Consider the following 19,477-nt stretch of genomic DNA (forward strand, 5'->3'; position numbering starts at 1 on the left):
CTGAGAGACTTTTTGTGGAAAGACTATGTGGAATCCAAAAAATTGGAGCTCATTAAATGGGATAAAGTCTATAAACCAAAGGAGCTTGGTGGTTTAGGCATCAAGAAACTTTTATGGAAAAATGAAGCATTAGGGGCTAAATTGGTTTGGAGTCTATATTCCAAAAGCGAGTAGAAATGGGCTAAAATTTCATTCAATAAGTATCTTAATGCAAATGATCAAAGTTTGATATTTAGAATGAAGTCACTCCTAAAGGGTTGAGAAAGTTAGAACTTCATGATTAAGGGTTGACATTTAGTAAGAAATTTTTTAACTTGGGATGTCGAGAATGGAGAAGAAGCTCTTTTTTGGGAAGACTCTTGCGATGGACTCCCACCTATAGACAATGGTCTCATCCCAGTTAGTCTCAAACAAAAACTTATTAATCATTGGGGAAGAAAATTTAGAGATTATAAGTCAAAGTCCAATTTTGATAACAAGTCTACTTGGAGTTGGAAATTTTTGGATGGAATAGATCTGGATCCCAAGGAGGTTATGGCGTATAAAAAGATCATCTCAACTAGGGTGATCAAATAGTCAGAGAGGAAGGATAAACTAATTTGGGCTGCATCTAATGATGGCAAATATAATGTTAAAAATGGATATAAAGCCCTCATCAACTCCAAAAGGTGGGAGGAAGTGGAGATTCCTCTTCATTTATGTTGGGACACTACCTACTTACCAATAGAAAGTTTTTTTCTTATGGTTAGCATTCCAAAATAGGATTCTAATGGTAGATAGACTCAAGAGAATTGTCTTGGTAGGCCTGTCAAGATGTTTCCTTTTCAAAAGTGATTGTGAAGATGTTGACCATCTCCTCTATAATTATTCTTATTCATCTAAGTGTTGGGAATGGCTCGTTCATAAACTTGGTTGGTTCTCTTCGTTCCCTAAAATTTTTAAGGATTTTCTCATTGGTTGGCTAACTAACATTTGTAAGGGTGTTTATAGTAAACTCTAGAAAATTAGTCCATCTATTCTTATCTGGGAAATTTGGAAAGAAATAAATAGGAGGATTTTCTATGATAAAGAGATGAAGGAAAAATAATTAATTTGGAAAGAAAGAAATAGGAGGATTTTCTGCAATAAAGAGATGAAGGAAAAAGAATTGATTCTAAACATAGAAGCTAGCATAGTAGAAAATGTTAATTCCTACCTTAGGAAATCTAGAATGGTAGAAGGATCCTTCTCCTTCTGGGATGGCTCAATCAAGAAGCTCTGGCCCAAATTGATTAATCCCTTGCTAGTATAACCTAAGGTGGATAAGGAGGCTAGGAGGAACTACAAGTGGTATCCCCCTCTGAAGGGCTAGACTAAGCTTAATTTTAATGGAGCTGCTAGAGGCAACCCAAGGGTGGCTGGAATTAGATGTATCATTAATGATGATTCAGGCAACTGGCTAGCCAAAAAGGCTAAGCCCATTAATCCTACCTCCAATAACCTAGTGGAATTCTTAGCCTTGGAAGAAGGTCTGAATACTTGTCTTCAATTAGGTATTTCTAAGCTAATTATTGAGGGCAAGTTCTCACAGATCATTTTAAATCTTATTAGGAAGCACTCAACTCCTAATTGGATTCTTAACTCAAGATTACAAGAAGTAATCGTCTTGCTTGAAAATTTTGAAGATACAAGGATTTGTCATATCTATAGAGAAGGTAACTCAAAGGCAGATTTATTAGCAAATAATGGGGCTGATGGTATTAATTTTTCTAAGTTTCAATCTTAGGGTCCTTCCTTATTTTTGATAACCTTCATATCTTAAGTTATTTTAGTAAGTATAATAGGAGGGAACCTAGTAACTTTCATTATCTACCCTCAATTTTATGTTTTCTTAGGTGTGTTTCACTTGTTATTAGAGCTTGTGTATTTTATTGATATGTTATTATAGGTTATGAGGGTTTCTTAGGCAACAAGATAATGCATGGAATTAGGGTTCTTCGAGCTCCATTATAAACTTCACAAGGTGGACATGAATCTATGAACTAGGAAAGAGCATTCATTAGTATTAGTGTGTATTAATTCTTAAGTAGATGATAGCCTGTCACCTCATTATGAGGTGGTGATGGGAAGTTCTATCTTTTATTCTGGCTTCAAGTTCATTCAAGATACTTCACTTTCAAATCTTTGTCTTTTTCTCCTTGCATTGTCATTGTTAGGTAGGGTTTGTAGTAGTGGAAATGGATACCAATATCTGCATATTTTATACATCTAAAGTGAGAACGATGGCTTTTATTGGGAATGTAAAGCTAGAACGGTGGAACAATATTCTTAGACTTGTTGATGGCATGACAAGAATTTCTATTAGCTGAGAAATTGGAGGAGTATTCAAGTATGACCACTCTTGGAAGATGAATATTGACATAATTGGAATTTTTATAGGCTGAATGGCAAGAATAGGTTTTAAAAAGTGGGCTATGATCCAATTGTGTCTAAATATTTTCCAATCAACTTGGTGTAAAGTCATTGAGGAGGCCTTTATGGGTCTTGATGAGGACTTATGTCTTCCACTCCCTAAAATGTATATGGAGCATCCTCTAGGGAGTTTGATCATTGCTAATATGCCTAAGCATTCGGCCCTAGTCATCAGAGATAGGTTTTCCTTCAACATGGCTTGGCCCAAGATGGAACCTTGCTTCCATTTTTTAATAGTTTGGAGGAAGATAGCTCTGGTGATAGGGCACGAGTGGCTAGTTAATTACCTCAAGATTCACAAGGCATACATTGACCCTGGTGTAACATTTGATAATCTTAACAAAGTGAATTTCTGTACTCTGAATATTGAGAAGACAAGCAAGGAGAAGTCTTCTTTTGAGTTTCCTCCTATCTTCTTGGAAAGGTAGAAAAGCCAAGTGATGTTGTTGAAGTGATTATGATCTTCTAGAAAAAGTAATGGAGGTTCTTGTAAGGTTGGTTTTTTGGTTGTCATCAACTTCGATCTTTTCATTAGCTCAGATGGTGATCAGGTGTGAGATGTTTTATTTTGTTTCATCTCAGCTGAAGCCCTTATATTTTGGGTTTTCAATTTCTTTCCAGCAACAATAGTTTAGTGTTTATTTTGTATATAATTTGTATTCTCGGATGTATCTTTGTCATATGGTTATGCATCTAATATTTAGGTAGATTGGGAAAGCTTCAGTGTTCTTTATTTAGTACTTCAAGACTAGTTATCTATCTACTTTGTGAATCAGTTTCTAAAATTTTAAAATGATTAATATAAAATTGGTTAGTATTATAACAATTTTGGTTTGCAATGGATTAATTGTGCTTATTCCAGTGCTCTGCTTTGGAATTATTGGATTGGCCTTTGTGATGTGTAATCCAAGATGGGCATGGTTGGAATTTATCTCGCATTCATTAAGCGGTAATGAGGTCTATGGATTTTTTCAGTTTCTAAAGATTAAGGTGTAGGCATTTTGTTTACTATGGTGTTCCCTTTTAGAGATATGTCATCTTAATTTTATGGTGATTCTAAATCCCCTTTAGTGAGAGTTCCAGTAGATTAGTGTTTTGTTTAATGTATTAGTCTCTACCTCTCTTGGGTTCTAATCAAGTCACAGTACTAGTTATTTTAGTGTAGGTTTAATTTGATTTGTCTACTATGGGGTGATGGTTAGTGATTAGTATCTTAATTGGGCAATTTTCTATGGTTATTCATATCTTGCATCCTATTTGGTTGCTCTAGTTAGAGTATGTAATGAGTCATGGCTCGGACAGAGTACAAATTTCTTTCATTTGGTTATTTCTCCTAAATCTTTCTATTTATATTGTATTTAGTACTTGTCTTTCTTATTCTCATGGCATTTATTTGGAAGATGGGTGTAAATGTTGATGCTTGGTGTATTCTATTGGTTCTTATTCTCATCGTGTTGGAGTTTATATGGTTGAGCTATATAGAGGATATCAAAGTGCATTAATCAGATGGTATTCTTCTTCGGTTGCTTTATAACAGGATTAATTTAAGGATTTCTAACATTTTAGTTATAGCTTTATGATCTCTTTAATATTAGTTAATAATATTAATGAAGCCAAGAATTCTGATCCTTTTGAAGCCCCTGGTTGGTTGGCTTTTTCTTTTTAGTTTTGTATGTTTACTAACTTTTTGATTGACAAGCTTAGTAGGCGGAATGTGTGTTTAGTGTGGGTGGTTTGTCAGCACACAGGAGATCTTTGACTCTTGAGTAGGCATTATATGAAACATGTAATGATAATGTATTCAAAATTGATGTAATCTATTAGGTGTATGCCCCTATAATGATTGTAATTTAAATCATATATTAGTGGTGATTTAATTGGGGTATGCCCCTTTTAAAATGTAATAATATAGGATGTTTGTCCCAGGTTAGACTGGAGATTTTCTTCTCCGTTCTTTCCTAACAGTGCCCATTTGAACAGAGTAAAGCTATTGTAATTTATTTTTTTAATTAATAAAATTTATCAAGGCCTTGGCCATTTACTGATCAATTTTTTTTTTAAGTTAATCATAAATTAAATATTATTTGGACTAAAAAGAAAATATTAAAGTATGAGAATATTTAATTAATTAAAAAATAATTAAATATGTATTTTAATTTAAAGACTTATTTTAGAAGTCTAAATTTAGAAAATTGGTTAAAGAGAAATTAGAATATGATGATATTTAATTAATTATTAATTAATTAAATAAGTACTTCAGTTTAAAAGATTTAACTTAAAAATTTAATTTAAGAAGTTGGACAGAGAGATATAATTAAAATATTAAAATATTAAAGATTTAATATTGCTTTATTATAATTATATATTTAATAATAATTAAATTAGAGTTGCATTTAAACAATGAGTTTTGATTATTATTATTAATTTAAATAATAAACTATGCTTTAATTAGTGCTTGCACTAATTAATAAATTGGAGGAAAATAAAATTTAAAAGAATATTTTAATTAAAAAATTCTATAAATGTGGATGAAAGAATTAAATTTTAAAAAATTGATTAAAGTTATAATTTAGGCATATTTATATTTATTTAATTTAATAATAATTTATTTAGGAGTTTTATTTTTAATAAACTCTAAATAATATTATTAGTTAAAATAATAAATATTATATTAAAAACATTGCATGATTTAATAAGGCAGAGAAAGCTTAATTTAATAAAGTTTATTTTAATTAAATTGCATAAAGTGTGTGCATGAAAATTAAAATATAGTAATTAAAGACAAAAGGTTTTTGCATGATTGCATGTTCAAAGTGTTCATTTGGGGGAAAAACTCTTTATTAAGGAAATTAGAGCTCATTTCTAGATACATAGGTTTTGGGGAGAAAAATTCAAAATTGCATCAAAAGAATTGTTGAAAGTTGTAGAAGGTTTGGATTTGCATGCATTCACAAATTGTTTCAAATTTTAGCTGTGATTTTGAGGTAGAGTTTGAAAACTCATTGTAGAATTGTATTGAAAGATCTATCTCCTTTGTATCTTTCTCAGTGTTTGCATATTGCTTATTAATTTACTGTATTGATTGTTGAATAAAGAATTATGCTGTAGATTTTGAAGAAGGAAAACTTATTAATCAAAAAAATTTGATTGAAGAAAATTATAGAAAAACTATAGAAAATTATTATGACTATATTCTTTTAAATTCTTTTTTAATATAGGGAAATTTTGATTTTTGAAAATTGGAAGAAAAACAATAAATTGAATGGTTAGAGTTTCAACTTTAAATTTGTCTTTAGAACCATGAGATTATCATGATTTTTCTAAAGAATGATAAATAATATTCATAAATTTAAAATAATTTAAGTACAAAATTTATTGGAAAAAGAAAAAGATTAATTGAGAGGAAAGTATGTTGTAATAAAACTTATGCATGCGTGTGAAAATAAATATCTTAAAAATAAAAAGCTAAGTATAGTATGGTTACATGCATGTGAAAAAAAATATACTAAAAATAGAAATGCATGTGAAAACTAATATGCTAAATATAAAAAGCTAAGTATAGTATGGTTGCATGCATGTGAAAACAAATATTCTAAAAATAGAAAACTAAGTGTAGTATGCTTACATGATTTGAGAGATCAAAGATATGCGAGAATACTAATTGTATGTTTATTTTATTTTATAAAAATATAATTTGATTTTTAGATTTATTTATTTTAAAAAATTAAATTAATTAAAAATAAATTAGTTAATTAAAAATAAAATTTTAAAATTATTTATTAATTTCAAAAATTAAATAAATATTATTCATTTAGTTTAAGTGGATGTTATCCTTATTGATTCTTTAAGTCTAATTAAACTTTTAGTTTTATATTAATGATTTTATAATTATTAATGCAAGAGGGAAGTTAATAAATAAATATTTATAATTTTATTATATTTTAAGAGAAGTTGTGGTAGAGTTCACCTTATAATCATTTAATTAATAACTATTTAACTTTATGAGAGAAATTATAAATAATTAAATTAAATTTATAATTTTATCTCTAGTTGCATTATGAATTAAAAGAAAAATAAAAAATAAATATTAGACTTAAATAAAAGTCATATTAATATTTTAAAAATTGAAATTACTATCAAGATTTAAATATAATAATATACATTTATGTTATTAATTAAATCATTTATAATTTAAGATTATTTAAATTAATGACATGATAATATTGTATGATATTTTATATGTACAAAAAGATTGAATATTTAAATACTTATTATTTTAAATACGTATATCAGCATAACAATTTATATTAACATATATCAGCTCTACTTGCTGCTGTGGCTAGGGTTCCTCTTGTGGTGACTGCTGTGGCTAGGGGTGGTCCTGGTCCTGGTGTTCATGTTACTCTTGCTGTGAAGGGTTCTTTGATTCATTCTGCCCTTTCTTATGCAAATGTGGACACATATGAGGCAGCTATTTCTGATCCTATGAGGAAGGGGCTCCATTCGTTTGCTCCTTCTATTAGTCGTTCAATTGTGCCTGTCTCAGTTAGTAATCCCCTTGTGCTTCATTTTGAACAAGATGTTGAGGAGATCAACTCATATGTGGTGGATTACTCCAATACGGCTGCTATTTTTCATTTTAGGGGTTTTTGGCCCTCTCTTTCAGATTTGCATGCTTGGATTTCCAAATTTTGGGAACCAATCATTTCGGATGAAATGCAGATTTACCTTATGGCTAGGGGTTTTTTAATTGTGAAATTTGCTAATGCTGATGATAGAAATTCCATCTTGGGTTGTGATTTCTCTTGGGAGGAAAGGTTCCCCCTGATGGCCAAACCTTGGTTTCTGGCATTCAATCTGACTACTGAAACTTTTAATAAGATTCCTCTTTGGGTGAACTTACCGAATCTTCCACTTCATTTTTGGCAGTATTTAGTCCTGGAGGCTATAGGAGATGCTCTTGGGGATTTCATATTGGTTGATTTAGTTTCTTCCAATGTCTATAGGACAAAATATGCCCACATCCTAGTGGAGATGGATACCTCCAAGGGGCTTCCAAAAATGTTGAAGTTGGCTTCTCCAACTGGTTCTTGGATTTAGCTACTTGATTATGAGGGTATTCTTTTCAGATGCAGGAAATGCCATAAGACTGGCCATCTTTCCATGAGTTGCTCCTTTGACAAGGCTAGATCAAAAAAATCACCTTGTTAGTGGTCGGGGGTTTCAGATGATCACTATATAGTTCATAAGATTTCTACGGAGGTGGATGGTTCGGATAGCTCTTTGCATATTGATCTCTCTTTGGCTGAGGATTCTATTGTTATTTATACTGACTTGAAGGTTGTTTCTACGATGGTTTTGAATTAGAATATTGTTGCTAACTCGTCGCCTACTATTGTGTCTTTGATGGTTTTGAATCAGAATTTTGTTTCTGACTCATCATCGGCTGTTGTCTCTGTTGATTTGATTGCTATCCCTTTGATGGATTTGGATCATAATGTTGTTGCTATCCCTTTTTCTATTGTTGACTCTGTTAATGAGGGGTTTTTGGGGGTTAGTTGGGACTGGTAGAAGTTTACTGGGAAGGTAGAGGATGGTTGGACATTGGTCAAAGGAAAAAAAAGGCAAATCCTTCGTTCCTTCTTTTGATATGTCTTTATGTTCTCAAAAGATTGGAGCAAAATGTAAATCTTGATGGTTTATAACTTCTTGGGCTATTTTCCATCTTGTTGGGAACTTTGGTGTGTCCCTTTGTTTTGTCAGGTGGTTTCCCATAGTTGTTTTTTGATCCTCATTGTTATATTTTTCTTTCCTTTTGTTAAAAAGTTTTGGGTCCTTTCAAAACCTATTTTACTTAATCAAAACAATTTATATTAACATATATATTCTTACTTTATTTCTAAACACATCCTTATGAGCCAAACTAAACAAGAGAAATTGGTGGATTTAAATCATGTGGCTGAAAACTATGTGTTTTCTAATATTCTATTTATATTCTTGTGATGTTTATTTTCATGATGGTTTTTCTTTGTGGTTTGGTTAGTTGGCCAAGTTAGGATGTGAACTAGAGGTAGTTTTTGAGATTTCGTTTATGATTATTTGATTGGATGTCATGATGAACTTTATTATTTGAATTGAGATTTATGTTTTATGAGTTTTATGCTATTGATCAATTTTGAGAACTTGGGTTTTGAGAACTAATGTAATTTTTTGAGTTGCCTATTAAGAAACCAAATTTGATCAATATTAATTTTTGTGGTATGAGCCACTATTGTGGTTTGTGATTTTTGAGAAGGTAGTCTAGGTGCATGTCTGTGGGAGTGACTTGTAATGCAGGTCTTTATTACTCATGCTCGAAGAGAACTCTTGTTAAAACTAGTTTGTAATTGTATTGCAATTTTGAATGAAACGCTATTTTTGGTTGAAATGTACCTCATGATTTCAGGTTTGCATTAGTGATAATCATTGCATAGTCAAACAAGAACTCAAATATGAGCTCTTTTGAACATAGGCCTCTATCATTCAAAAGATATACAAATGTTCTATACCATTCCATTTATAGAAAGATATATAAATGTTCGATATGCTATTTTTCAAATTTAGAAGCAACATTTATAGTGGACCATAGAATGGATGGCTGGAGTTAAGTGTGAATGGTTGAAGATGACAATGGATGGATGCACATGATAAACATGGATACTAGTGTTTGGTAGGAAGATTAAGATAGTCTAGAATGTTCTAAAAGTAGATGGGGGAAAATACATAGAGTCTTCTATGGAACATTCTAGATTTTGAGTTTTAGAGTCTTTAGGATGTAGAATATTTCAAAGAGCCATTTCTAAATGTTTATATTACCTTGATAAATATATACTACGCACAAAAGTTAGAAGCTATTTGAAACCTCTAATGGTTAGAAGCAAGTTAGATTAATATATTATTGTTTTTTGTATTTTTGTGTTGTGTTGTTTTCTCTTATTATAATAAGCTATGGCATATTGTTTAACATGGTATTAGAGAAAAGGGTCAAATAGAAGTAATTCGCTAATAGGACTTATATATTGTTGCAGTAATATTTATTTGAAGTTTTTTTGTGGCTAACATGGGCTCTACAAATGAGGTATTGTCAATATTTGATGGAAGTGGTTTCATAGATTAGAAGATTGCTGTCAGGAATGCTTTAAAGAAAAGACTTTATGCAGGATAGTAAATAAGGAGATTGGAGAACCCAAATTTCTAGAGGAAAGGAGACATGGAAATGTAGTTGGAACAAGCTAGAGGTATTATTGGTAAAGTTTTAAGCCCCAATCTCAATAGAAGGTTTGTTGATATTGATGATCATATAGAGATGTGAGAGAATTTAGAAAAATAATATAAAGATACAAATATTGCTAGCACATTTAGTATAGAGAAAAAATTGATGAATTTAGATCCATATTATTTTGAAAAAATGATTGATTATTTCAATTAAATAAATTTTTTTAATGCTCAATTGAAGAAAGATTTACATTTATAGGACTCACTAACAATGATCTTAGTTGAAAGTACACTGTATGAATAGAGGCCAACACTTTGAATCAAGAATTTTCCAAGATTATTGGATACTATGTCTGAATTCAATTACCATGCAATTACCATAATTATTCATAGAAAGAAAGAAATTTGAAATGTAAATTTAAAGAAATGATCAATTTGATCATAGATAGGTTGTAAGAGAAGGCATCTTCTCAAACATATAAATGAGAAAAAGCTATTCTAAATCTGATCTATGTAAAAGAGGGTATGCCCTCTCAAAGACCTTTGTTAAGAAACAAATACAAATGTATGAACATATAGATAGGAAATGATTGTCCTAGGCTATACTAGGAGTTTTCTTGCTCATTATTTTCCCCTAGTGCATGCACTTTGAATGGGGAGTAAAGAAATTGTAAATTTATTCTAAAAATATATAAAGGGCATTTGCATTTTACTGATAAAAAATGTCCAATTGAACAAAATTGGTGTTGAGTATTCAAAGAAATATTTCCAATTGATTGCAATGGTTGAAAGTAAACTCCCTTAGCCATATCCAGTATTTAAATTTAGGGAAAAGGGTTATTCAAATAAATTCTAATTCTCCACAAAAATGTTTGATCAATTTTGTAAGTCTATTTTAGATGAAGAAGAACAACTTATTAAAGAATGATATATTAAGAAAAGTCATGCATATGCACCTAAAAATAAAGTGTTTAGAAATATTGGAAAGAAGAAATAGAGAGCAAATAATGAAATAATGAATTTCAAATTAATGAAGGTTCTAACTATTTTTCTAGAAATGATGATGTAGAACCAAAAAGCTAGAACAAAACCCATTATTTGTAGGTATTGTGGTGGTGAAAATCACATGGAGATTTTTTTTTTTGAAAAGGAAGGACAACGAAAGGTAGTGTTGCAAACCCAAGCAAGAAAGGTTTAAGGATGGAAAGAAGGATAGGCACAAGTGTGTAATCTCCTAGGAAAGGAAAGACAAAATAAGTAAGGAGGTAATTGCTACAACTAAAATTAAATGTAATATTAAGGGAGGATACTTTGCTTCAAATTCTATTAATGAATGGATTTTAGGTTCAAGGACGTCATTTCATCTAAATGGAGATAGATCTTTTCTTATTGATTTTCATGAACGGAAGAATTTCACTCCAGTAATTACTTTTGGAAGTAAAATAAAATTTACAATTCTAGGGATAAGAACTATTAATGTAACAAACGAGTCTTCCAAAAATGTTTTATTAGTTGAAGGGTTATGGGTGAATCTTATTTGAGTATACAAAATAGGTAAAGTTGGATATGAATTCTTTGTTAGTGCTGATAAAGTTATTATCAGAGATAAAAATGATCTAAGCAATATAATTGGTATTGGTAGAGTTGATCATGGAAAAAGTCTATTTAAATTTGTGGGATTTGTTGACAATTAATTTATACTCTCATGCTTGTATTGCCCAAGTTGATTATATGTCAAAACTTTGGCATGCTAGACTTGGACATATAATTTATAGAGAATTACAAGATATGGTTAGAATGGACATGGGTAGAGGATTAAAAGAATATTTCTCTTTGAAGGAGTTTGTGAAGGATGTGTCCCATGGAAGCATCACTGAGATCTTTTTGATTTAGGTAAAATATGGAGAGCTAATCATCCATTACAAGTCATTCATAGTGATTAATGTGAACTAGGCTATCTTGTGTATTCAGGTGTAAGGTATCTTCTTATATTTATTGATGATTATAGGAGAAGAGTGTGGGTTTATTTCCTTGAAAGGAAGAATGAGGCATTTGAATTTTTCCAAAAATTTAAGGCATTAGTTGAGAATTAAAGAGAGAAAAAAATCAAATTCTTAAGTACAGATAATGGGAGAGAATATTGTAATTATGCATATAAGTCATTTTGTGAAAATTATGGTATTAAAGTGTAGAGAATAGTTCCTTATAGTAAAAAAACTGGGACAGTTGAATGAATAAATAGATCCCTTTAGAAATGGTTACTTTTATGTTTCTTTTTAAAAGTTCACATAATAAATTTTGGGGCTTGGTTGTTTCTTGTGCATCATATAATCTGAATAGAATTCTCACCAAAAACCTCTCAAATATAAATTCATCAAGAAGATTGGAGTGGTAGAATGCCCCAGATTTGTTATTTTAAAATATTTGGGTGTATTTCTTGGGAACATATTCTTGGTAAAAAGAGAAAGAAGTTAGAACCAAAGAATCATAATTATTTTTTTATGGGTTATAGTGAAGAATCAAAGATTTATAGGCTATATAGATAGTTTGGATTTGAAATCTTTTATTTGAGCTTGACTTTGCACAATTTCAGACACTACTTTATATTGTGAGAATTATAGTACTATACAAGTCACAAATAATCCTATTTTCCATGCTAAAAGAAAGCACATTGAGATTGATGTTCACTATATCAGGGATCTTATTCAAAAAAATATTTTTAACCTCCAATTTTGTTCAAGTGAAGATCAAACAAGTGATATATTTACTAAGAGTATGCTTGAGGCTAAAGTTTTGAAGTTATTGGATATGTTAGGAATGATTTAAGTGAAAATTAAAGGGGGGTAGTAATATACCATTCTCCTCCTCTTTATTATTCTACTAGCCAATCTTAAGGGAGGATGCTAGAAAGATTAAGATTGTGAGTTCTAGAGTCTTCAATGGAACATTCCAATTTTTAAGTCAAACATTCTCTGATGTAGAATATTTTAGAAGAGTAGTTTCTATATCTTTGTATTATCTCTAAAAATATGTACTATACAAAAACAAACATTTTATATTTATAAGCTATTTGATATCTCTAATGGTTGTAAATAAGTTAGATTAATAAATTATTGCTTTCTCTATTTTTGTGTTATTTTCTCTTTCAACAATAAGCCACCAGCGTGGGTTTTATATTTTTATGGCCTATTTTATAATAGTTTGGTATGTAGAAACAATTGTTATAGAAAATTAAGTTACTTTTCAACATCCCTCTATAAATTAATTATCAATGACAATTGTTAAAAAATACTTAACTAGTATATTTGTTATTCAGAGTGGTCTACAACCATTCACATTGAATCCAACTATTGTCCACCATAAATGCTACATCTAGATATGATAAATAATATACTTGACATTTTTTTTGATAAATAGTCCCTTCCTTATATTTAAAAAAAATACAATAAAGCTACATCTATAGATGATATACTTGACATTTAATATGTATGTTCTCTTATGAATTGAATGGTAAAGACCGATACATTCAATAGAGCTTATATTTTAATTTTTCCTCCCATTCCATGTTTTACTAGAGATAGTATGCCTATGCATAGAGTTGAGAAAATACTTATAAATGCCTGACTATAAATGTTCTTATGTGTGTTATCTTAAGAGACACCCTAGTTGTGCACATTATAGTAGCCTTTAAATAGCCTATTAAAGTCACCAAGTCTTCATTAAAGTTACTGTGAAGCACTAAATAAGGGTCACTATTGTCATGAGAAGGGTTAAAATTTCTTAAATTGATATAAAATTTATCAAAATTACCAATGGTGAAAACTTCAATATTTTTGTCTAAAAGTATTAGAGGGTCACTGATTAATATTTTTTAATAAAATCAAAGGAGGAGGCATCATTTTTTGTTGTATGTATAATATTTGACATCAACCACATTAGTTTTTGACCTTGACTCCCACCAAGTTTAGCAGGCAATTATGGCAATGCCCCTATTTTTAGCAAGATTTTAAATTTGGCAAGGCATAATTATTTTGACATATCCCATTGATCAGATGAACATTCCAATGGTAATATTTATTTGAAAGATTTATTTTTTTCCTAGCCACTAAGAATATTATCAAAATATATTATCAGTTATAATGGATCAATATCACTTATTGACCCATGAATAAATATTTATATTTTCTGGCTATAACTTTGTCATATAGACTAGAATTTTGCAAACAAAATATCATTGGAAATATTATTTTAGTGGCGACATATTTCTAGTGGTAATTTGATTAGATTCCTCATTAACTTTCCATAAGAATTGTCCAAATTTATATTTATTTTATGTTTTTGGAGTCATAAGTTGAGTAAATATATTCTATTTTTTTGGTTTTAGAACAACATTTAAAAACTCTCAAAATGCTCGACATAGATATTTGGTCTTCTTTTGCAAAGTTTTGGTAAGTGTAAATTGTTATTTTGAGATATTCTGACTATCACTTGTAGGAGAGTATCTTGTGGTAGGTTGTTTCCCTTTTAGATATTCAATATGGTGGACTCCATTCTATCTTCTTATCCTTATTCTTAGTTGGGTGAGTCTTCATCTAATAAAAACATAAGAAGGCAGGTGACCATTGTAAATTTTATGTCAATATAGGACATTCAATTAATAATTAAATTTTTTTGGAGAAGATTAGAGGCTTTAGAAGTGGAAATAAAGAAACACCATATTTAATCTCTCTAGTCTTCTTCACGATAGATAAGAAAAGGTCATACTTTTTCTATAGGGGCCTTGTCTTTATTTACTTTATAGTGATACTTGAAGTTTTTGTGGACCTATTAAAGTTCACCTTTGTTAGAAATATAGGAGGGGGAAAATAAAATATATTCCATCCAACTCCATATGGTAGGTCCATGTAAATTTACCTAGCTCTCAGTGCATTCAAACTCTCAATATGACATCTAGTATCTATAATAGCATGTACAAAAATGTTAATAAATTATGGACATAGGCAAAAAGATTGAGAAACACCTCTCTTTGTGGTACTCTCTCTACTCTACTATGTAGGAGGTTCTTATAGGAACTCATACATCCTATTCTAGATCATTATCTTGGTTTCAAAAGAGGTTCTTCATTTGACACTGTGAGAGTTATCAATCTATATGTTTTTTCCTATGTTGTTTGTATATCTTTTCTCTAGTTTGAGATATTTTTATTGTACATGGATACCAAGTTATATCCTTTTTTCCAAGACTCATTCAAGTGTTTCATTCATAGATTTGTTTAGTCTCCTTAAGTTTCACTTAAGAGGTTCTTTTAGAGCATGCAAATTAGTTTCTTCAGGGACACTTGTTATGTTTCCTAAACTAATTATCCATATGATATCTTGAATATTTTCATACACATTATTATGCATGATTAAAGCACATGTTTTCATAGCCATGCTTTGGCTCGAGTTCACTTAGTGATTCTAAATTTATCTTAGTATAATTAATTTAGATCTTACTTTATATCTTTTGCACAACACATGTATCTAGCTTTCATATTTGGTTGTAGTTTGTTAATTTTATATTGAGTTAAAATGATCATTTTTGTCATTATTACATTAAGTCAATTTATCTCTTGATTTTAATTCATCTTATAGCTATTGTGATGATTAGAAATTAAAATAAAATATTTAAACTAATCAGAATTTACTCTATATTTAGAACTTGTGACAAAGTTTATATTTACAATAGCCTATATGTAATTTAATTTTTTTTATTAAATGTTATTAATATGTTATACATAAATTGTTCAAAATTCAAAACATGAATAGTTTTTTAGCACTTTTTAACCTACTATCAATTAATTGTTAGTTGTAACTTTTATGAGCTCATTCATTAATTCATATTGGATGGATTGAATACACTGTATGACATTGTAAAGAAAAATTCAAGTCTCAACTTGTTAATATTGTTACTTATCCTTAGAGTCTTTCATTTCCTACTCTTATTAGAACTGGAATAAAGATGAACAAGAATATCAATCAAAACTTAATTAATTTTAATTAGACTAGTATCTGGAATAGAAAAGATAATTAATGATAGGAGTGTTTGGATGCACGTACACAAGTTTTCCAGAGAGCATAGTCCATAATATTGAATTCCTAATAGGTAGAATCACATCCTACTTTGTGATGATGAAAAATTATCTTTGTTTAGCTTGGGAATCTCTCTTATACATCTTTGAATGTTTAGCTCAAGTCTCTTTAAAGTTTCTCTTGGAAGAACTCAACTTTGATATCAATTGTTAGATAACTTAGAGGGTTGGGGGGGGGGGGGGGGCGTGGGGCGTGGGAGTGGGGGAGGGTAATAAGTTATAGAAATTTATCCTACATGTCCTTAAAATACCTTTCACAAATTTACTTTCAACAAAATAACCTTGGCAATAATAATACATTTTACAATATTATTCAACTCAATCATTACTAGTAAATTGTTAGTTTCACATAACTCAACTACTCAGTAATAGTGTAAACTTCATGTGTAAACCAACTTGTAGAATAAAATAAGAAACATTAAATGAACATAAAATAAAATCATTCACACATATTGACACAAGTATTATTAACATGGAAAAATTGTTCAGGGAGAAAAAAACCCTAGGACTAGACCCAAAAGTTTTACACTTTTGAAATGAGATATGTTAGGAGTCAAGCTTGTTAAAGGTTAAATGTACGCATTGTTAGACATGACCTTGTTAGAGGATATTAAACAAGGATCAATTAATCCTTATCATTTCTTAGTATATTAAGTGACCCACTCTAAAGGACTTACAATTATTCAACTAAATACTACCATACAAATAGATTTACAATTAAGACCATTAAGTCCACTCGACTAAGATATTTTTTGTTATATTGATTAGAAGGTAAAAATAAATGATGTGCTAAGATTAGCAACTCACTTTTCTTGATCAGATCTCCATTGCACTTAATCTCTACCCTCTATTCATCGTATATCTTCTTGATGCTTTCTTCTAGCTGATCCACTCACACTTCAATTTAGCAATTTTATTTCTTGATCTTCATAATATAACTCTTCTTGGTGATCCTTATTTCCTTATTCACAACTAAATTATTAAAAAAAATGACCAAGAAAAATAAACAATGCATTCATCCCTTAAATATAAATATTTTTTCTGCATAACTAGATTCTTGTATGTTTAATCACTTAATCACAATCATCTAATACTTATTTGGCTTAGACGCATTGAATCTAGAAACTTGGGTATCATCCCTACACCTTGAAGATTGTGTTTTAATTAAAAACATTAAATCTCCTTCATTTGATCTTCTTTTATATTTCTCTACTCATAGATTTCATCATTAAGTCCATCCTCATCTTTGAAACTTCTTAAATAATATTTATTTTTATCAATTTTCAGCCTCAAATCAATTCTTCCTCAAACTATTCTTCTTTTTTCACTTGGTTAATATCTCATTCACTCAATCAATACTAGACTTGGTTAAACCTACTCTTGCTTGGTTAATACTATCAAATCTTCACTCTTTTAATTGTATTCAATGATGACTAAAGTATCTTAGTTACCATTGGTTCCTCTATTAACTGACCAACCTATTTTCTTACATCATGATCTCAATATTGATCATGTCATGCAAAAAATCAAATTATTATCATACTATCAAATTCTAAATCATCAAGAACCCATTTAAATCCATGCACTTATCAAAACCACTATTCTCTCTTCAAATTCTCTTCATCTATCAAATGATATAACACTCTACTAAATTAGCATAATGTCTTACTAATTCATGGCTGACATCAATGACAACATAAAAACTAAGATGAATCTTTAACATACATAATCAATATTAACAGTTGGGGCTAATAGGACCTTATTCTAACATAGAGGTTTTTCTTAGATCTATTTAAATGGTTGTCAATGGAGACTTGGTTTTTTGGGGTTTAGGCTCCCCCATGTTTGCAATATTTTCTTTATTCATAATGGTCCAAGAGAATTAGAGTTCCTTTAGGAAACCAATTGGGGCTATGTGGCCTCTAGTTCTTCCTTAGACTAATTTTTAGTTTAGCACTCATATTTTCATGTTGGATTCTTCTCATGGCTTGGCTACTTCGGTTGTTGGATGTGATGTCCAATTGGTTCATGTAGTTCCTTTTCTTTCCATGGATGTGTTGACATTAAGGTCAATTTGTATATTAGTGACTTAACACTTAGTCAATTGGTTACATTTCTACTGAGCTCTACAATTTCTACAAAGTTTATCATTCATCAAGTAGTGTTAACCAAGTGCTTTAGTTGCTACCAAGCTAAGTAGTTAGATCGGAGTTCATGCTGAGATTAACAATGTCTACTAAGCATCTGAGATAATTTACTATATTTCCTGAGCATAGAAGAGTCTACTAAGATATTCTATAGAAGTGATGAAAATATTAGTGTTATCCAAGCTCTATAGTGTTAACCAAGTTCTATAGTATCTATTGATCTCATAGGGTTAATGAAGTGAATCCATTGTTGATTGAGCCATGCAATGTCAAGTGAGTTATTCAGTATCTATTGAGTTTCTTAGTGTTCATTGAGTCGTATAGAGTTGATTGAGTTCCAGCTATTTGAAGTGATCAGTATGGACCAAGCTTAAACTTCAACCAAGTACCAAAGTATGTTTAGTGTTGATAGTGTTTGTCAAGTGTTCAAAGATCACCAAGTTTGTCTTCTAAACCCAAGTTACAATAATAGGCTGACTTTGTGAATCGTGATGATTTTGGTATTATAGTCAACTCCAAAAGGTAATTAATTGGATTGATATATATGTAATGTATTCTATTATATCCAAATGTATTATTATTAAGTATGTGAAGAGGTAAGAAGTAGATGAATGAGAATTGAAGAACACTACAAGTAGTATATGGTAAAGCGTAGACCTATCTATCACAGTCAGGTGATCATTGTAATTCAAGAAATCTCATTCAGTAAATCATAGTTGTAGATTTGAGATCAACCATTGTCTCATTCTAACAAGTGCATCAGTTAAATCATTTAATAGGGTGGAATTAATAGTCTTTTGCTAAATCCCCTAACAAAGTGCATACTTCATTGTATGTTTATAAATCCTTTAACAAGGTGGACCTAATAGTCCTTATTTCTCCTAATAGGGAAGATCACCAGAGGTGGTCAATTGTAAGCCTTAACAAGCCAACTTTATACTATAGTGCTAAAGATTGTGGGTATCATCCCCACACCAATTTTACTTTCTATTTAGAAGCTTTCTAGGTCACCATATCTTGTGTCAAAATATTATGAATGTTTTATTACTTTCATTTTTTCATGCATGCAATTAAATTAGAATAATACATGAAGGATTAATTAGTGAAGTGAGGTGAATTTTTATTAGTTCCTGATTCACCCTTTCCCTCTCAATAACCTAGCCTACCTTATATTTCCAAAAATTGGCATTTGAGCATTTGGTTCTCATGTCATAAGTTTAATAATTTGAGAAAATATTAGAGGTAATGGAGGTATACAAGCTAGAAAAGGCTATTGAGAATGAAAATTTTGGATTTGGAATTAGCCATTAGATAACTCAAAAAATCAAAGGAGAAACTCTCTCAATCATTGCAAAGAAGGAAGGATCTTGCAGCACAAATAGATGACAATCTCTACATTAAAGAAATAATTGAACAATTATGCCCAGAAGAAAATTTAGATGAAGCTGATACAACAATCAAATACCTACTTGAGAAGAATTCCAATCTTCAAGAA

General features: G+C 30.1%; 1 pseudogene; it reads left to right on the forward strand.

Annotated features, from left to right (window-relative positions):
* Nucleotides 1–2,261: 2,261 nt before the first annotated feature.
* LOC149533493 (putative pectate lyase 5) overlaps nucleotides 2,262–19,477 on the forward strand; it is a 116,434-nt pseudogene continuing 99,218 nt past the window's right edge.

Source organism: Cupressus sempervirens, chromosome 10, assembly GCF_028749045.1.
Source record: "Cupressus sempervirens isolate cs-2001-9-10 chromosome 10, ASM2874904v1, whole genome shotgun sequence".
In the NCBI taxonomy this organism is placed as follows: domain Eukaryota; kingdom Viridiplantae; phylum Streptophyta; class Pinopsida; order Cupressales; family Cupressaceae; genus Cupressus; species Cupressus sempervirens.